We start from the raw sequence: 5,327 nt of genomic DNA on the forward strand, positions 1-5,327 counted from the left end.
AAATAAAAAAAAAAAAAAAAAAAACCCAAAAAAAAAAAAAAAAAAACCAAAATCTAAGACATGTTTATTGACTATCCTTGTGCTATTGACTTAAAATCCTCTATTAAAAAAAAATATCTTTTTTAGATTTTTGCCATAGGACACTTATGCTTGCTCCAGAGTCAGAGAGACAGAGAGAAGGAAAATGAGAAATTACCGTCCATCCCTCCCAAGGGAGGATGGCCTTCCTACAATCTTTTCTCCTTCATTCTCCTCTTCGGACTTTGGGCATGCCCGTAAATGCACCCAGCATGATTTTCAAGCTACCAGGTCCAAGGATAAAACAATGATTTTATTCTAAAATCACTGGAGTCCAACACTTAATCACCATACCATCTTCTGGCTCCTAAAATCATCTATATAGAAAATATTAATGAACTCATTTTCAGAAAACCAACATATTTACTTATTTATTCATTTACTTCTTTCTTTTTATTTATCAGTGTGTGCAGTCGTTGGAGAGACACAGAGAGAGGGAAAGGTAGAAAGTATTCCCAATGAGGTATGATCATGCTGCAATTTTATCTGCATTTCTCCATCCTTTCAAGATTTGGGGCATGTATGCTCACTTTCCTGGCATGTTTTTCAGGCTGCTGGGACTGGGATTCAAACAACGTGGTCAGCCATGTGGGAATCCAGCTCCCTTAATCACTAGACTATGAATATGGCCCAAGATTTTTAAATTAAGTTTTATAATATATACTTTTATAAAAGTTTATTTATTTCTCATTAGAGAGAGAAAGATAGACAGGTACACTTGACAGAAAGTCCTACCCTCAGTCTCTCAGCCAGCAAGGATCATGGGTGTGCCCATCACATTAAGGCCAACACAGGCTCTGAACCCAAGGCATGTTAAGTGGTTTAAGTATTATACAGCTATCCTCTATCACATGAGCCATCACAGCTGTGCCATAACTTATTTCTAATAGAATTAAACTGATTTTGATAAGAATATGCAAAAACACATAACACACACATGCACACGCAGGAAAAGTAACTATTTTCAATGACTACTATCTATAGAAACAAAATATGCTTAATGCACTTACTGGTATTGCTAGTTTATGTTACTGTCAATATAGAAGTGACCGTTAGAATTTTAAGGAGTAGCATGATATTAATTTCATTTCCAATCTTTTCACTGGCATTTTATCATTTCTAACTTCTTTTCAACAGGATATTCAAATGCTACATTAATTCAAATCATTTTTTTCTCCTGATAATAAGACAATAATATCTCAAATACTTTTAATCTCACTATGGTATAGGTAAAGAGATTTAAACGGGATATATTTAAGATTAGAAGTATTAAAGCAACTTTGACTGAATTAGTAATTTTTTTAAATTTCTCAAATTCATTAAATGGACTTAAAATATAAAAGCTTCCATTTAAAAAGCTGTACTTCTCATCTTTGTCCTAATATTTAATAATCACTGTTTATTTGGAATTTATTTTATGTTGTCTTACCTTTCCAATACATCATGTCAAAACTGAGACTCAAGGGCCAGCAGATGAAGTAGCGGATACCTTGCTGGACTCCTACATGACTGACTACAGTTCAAATCCCAAACCCAGTGGTTTGAAACTCATGTCAGGGGTCTGTGCATGTGTGTCCAAGATCCGGGGAGTAGAATGAAGGAGAAGCAGCTGTGGTGTGGCCAGTCACCCTGGGAGGTGGTTTCTCACTTTCCCTCTCACTGTCTTTGTCTCTCTTCTCTCTCCAATGAGTGCATGTGCCCTAAGACAAAAGCCTCTACAAGAAAAACAAACAAACAAACAAAAAAAAAAGAATTGAGACTCATTAACTCCTTTCTTCCCCCCATGATGCTGTGGAAATTTATCAAGATTATTATCACGTAAGTATTTTTATGTTTCATTACCTCATAAACTTTAACAAGTTCTCAAATTCTATGAAGGTTGTGTGGTTAGATGATATTAACCATCATTTTCTCAAATCTTTCCCAAATCCTTATTTTTTAAATTTTATTATTATTATTATTATTTTAGTTAGGGTCTTATTATGTAATTATCCACCTGCCTCAATCTTCGAAGTAGCTGGGACTCCAGATCACACCAATGTGCCTGGCCTCCTTTAAAGTAGCCTAGGAATATCACCTGGGCCTCCCATGTGGCTTCAGCTTTTCAAATAGCAGCATCAATCAGGAAATGTTGTTATACCATGGCTGGATTCATTTTAATTTGCCTTTCTTTGACTTTTAAAATATTTCCAGTACAACATGTTTATCTCTGTTTATACTATTACTATATTTATGTACACTCAAGAGATGTATTTTTTCCACTTCTTTTGTGAATTTTCTCAAGTATTTCTGTTTGTTTTATTTTGCTATGGGGATGTACTCTGACTGGAGAGAGACGGAGACAGAGGGAGGAAAATGAGTACTCATCCCCTAGGAGGCCACATCACAATCCCTTCTCCTCCATTCTCCTCTCAGGATTTTGATCATGTACGCACAGGTTTAGTGTGATTTTCAAGCCATTTGGTCAGGAATTGAACTGCATAGTCAGTCATCTGAGATCCAGCAACCTTCATCTCCATGCCACCTGCAGGCTTGCCAGTTCATGCTTTATTAGTCCTTATCTCAAAAATATCTCTTCTTTAAAAAAAAATCTCTTCTTTGTTCTTAAATTTCTATTTTATGCTACTGTTTTATATAAGCAACCACTCCAATACACATGGACCAATATTTAAAGAGAAATGTTTTTTTTATGATTTTTGAATTCTCTATGGCAAGGGTAAGCAAACTATGGTGTGCAAAACATTCCCTCCAATATCTATTTATATAACATGAGCCAAGAAAATATTTTATATTTTAAAATGATTAAAACACTTTAAAGAAGAGTAATAGTTCGTTTAAGTGGATATACTATAAAAATCAAATTTTAGCATATATTATTACAGTTTTATTTAACTCAACCATGTTCATTTATTTATATGCAAACTACTTTTATAGTATATTAACAGAGCTGAGTAGTTGCAGCAGATACCAGGTCTCTGAAGTAAATTGTTTACTACCTGATGCATTAGAGAATAGTTTGTCATCGCATTGTCTATGTCAATGGCTTTTTCTTTTCTTCTTTCCTTCCTTTTTGCCTTCTTTTCTTTCTCATACTCTTGGCATTTATTTTCTTTACTTATTGCTGAATTTCTTTTTTTTTTTTCAGGCACTAATTTCTTTATAATGTCTTATTTATGTAGCGTGGGGTATAATTAGCCAGTGGAGAGAGAAATTTGTGAGAATGTTTGTATTGCCATTTACCTTTTCACTTCAATACTACATAGCTATAGTGGTATTGGTACATTACTTTCTACAAGTGCAGAATGCTTGCATTAATTCGATACTATCTCTTTTGCATTATTATAGAACCAGAGTCAATCCAGAAAACTCAGGTAAGTAGTATGTGTCTTACTGCCCTGAACTATTTTTTTAAGAGTTATTTTATTAACCTTTATTTATATACTTATTTATTTAAATTGACTAGAGAGTAGAGAGAGAGAGAGAGAGAGAGTGTGTGTGTGTGAGAGAGAGAGAGAGAGAGAGAGAGAAAGTAAAAAAGCAACTTGCCAGATCTGAGATTATAACTTCGGTCATCCATGTGGGAATCAAGCACCCTTAACCACACACCACCTGCTGGCCCCACTCCACTGAGATATTGGCTCCATTGTCTCCTGCATCTTTTGGCTGTGAAATGTATATTATGTTTGAGGTTTCTGGAATTCACAGCCATAACATTCTTTCTCCTACTCTTTTGATTTATAGCCTCTGCTTTTCAAACATTGTTTTCTTCTAGTTTGTGGTCTTGGGCATCATTTTACTCTAGATTTCATCAAATATAAAGGTGATGTGTCTATTTTTTTTTTTCTAAAAAAATGTTCCTTGTGCTTTGGAAGTTCTGAGAGCAGAGAAAAATATCTACTTAACAAAACTATCTTTAAATTCAAAGTTTTATGAAAGAAATTTACTTAGCATTCTACAGCAGAATAAGATTAATTCACATTAATATTTTCACCATTATTTCCTTTCTCAATGATTCTGAAAGTATATTTTTTGGGGGAGGGGCTTTCTGTTAAAAAACCTGAAAATCTGCTGGACAAATTCTAAAAGAACTGTAACACTGATTTTGAAAGCAATTAATAACCCTTTATGTTTAAGATAAGAGAAATAAATAATTGCATTTTAAATATATCATTCCACGATCATATAGTATATTCTTTCTTTATTGGTGTATGTCTAGTAAAAATTAAGTTTTGAATGATTGTTTTCCTTACATGACTTCATGTAACCTAAGTTTATACAAATTTTTAAGGTCCCAACTTTCTGTAGAAGTAAACTTTTACAGAAAATTGTGGGGAAAAATAGAGACCTAAATAGCACACTAATGTATAAATATAGAATTAGCTGATTTTATTATTGAGGAAGCAAATATCGCAATACATGCAGAAGCCAAGTAACTACAGAGGTTTAGTTAATTTTCAGCTTTAATGTTACATAATTTACATATAGCATTTTTATACATCATTGTACGTTTGGTAAACAGTTACCATATATTTGACTTGTATCAGGATTTAAATTGGGCTTACTCTCACATTCTTTACCATGTTTTCTCTAACCCTTTGTTCTCCTTGGTTCTTTATCAGTACCCATAGACGATTGCCCCAATAGTGCATCTAGTATATACTTTTCTCACACCTTCAGCCTTCCTTGGGAAAGCTCAGTGTTCTCATAGAAGACATATTTTTTTATCTTACTAGAGCATCATAATTTTATTATTGTTTAAAAATTCCATATAATTCTTTAATAAATATTAGACTTCATAAACAAGATTGGGAGTGATGTTACCAGGATGCCGCATAGGAAATGCCAGATATAATTCTCCCAAAAACTCATTTTATCAAATCAGCATTACTCTTCTTGCAAAACCAGACAAGGACAGCTATTAATAAAAGATCACTAGCTGGGACCAGCAGTTAGTGTAATGGCTATGTTGCTGAACTCCCATGTAGCCGACTGTGGTTCAAGTCCCAGACCCAGTGGCTTAAGTCCCAGACCCAGTGGCTTAAACTCATGCCAGGCATGTGTGTGTACATGCCCAAGATCCTGAGAGGAGAATGGAGGAGAAGGGATTGCAGCATAGCCATCCCCCCTGGGGGTTGATTTCTTGCTTTCTGTCTTTCTTTCTGTCTCTCTGGCGAGCATACGTGCCCTATAGCAAAAACCTCTCAAAAAAAAAAAAAAAAAAAAAAGGGGACCCGCCGGTGAGGGCAAGG

At 34.4% G+C, this 5,327-nt stretch overlaps 1 non-coding gene across 1 annotated transcript; it reads right to left on the minus strand.

Moving 5' to 3' along the window:
• Positions 1–4,114: 4,114 nt before the first annotated feature.
• Positions 4,115–4,177, minus strand: LOC114008791 (U7 small nuclear RNA). Its single transcript, XR_003550295.1, has one exon. It is a non-coding gene; the product is annotated as a U7 small nuclear RNA (small nuclear RNA).
• Between the last annotated feature and the right edge of the window lie 1,150 nt (positions 4,178–5,327).

This window comes from Tupaia chinensis, unplaced genomic scaffold, assembly GCF_000334495.1.
Source record: "Tupaia chinensis unplaced genomic scaffold, TupChi_1.0 Scaffold000388_1, whole genome shotgun sequence".
NCBI lineage: Eukaryota > Metazoa > Chordata > Mammalia > Scandentia > Tupaiidae > Tupaia > Tupaia belangeri.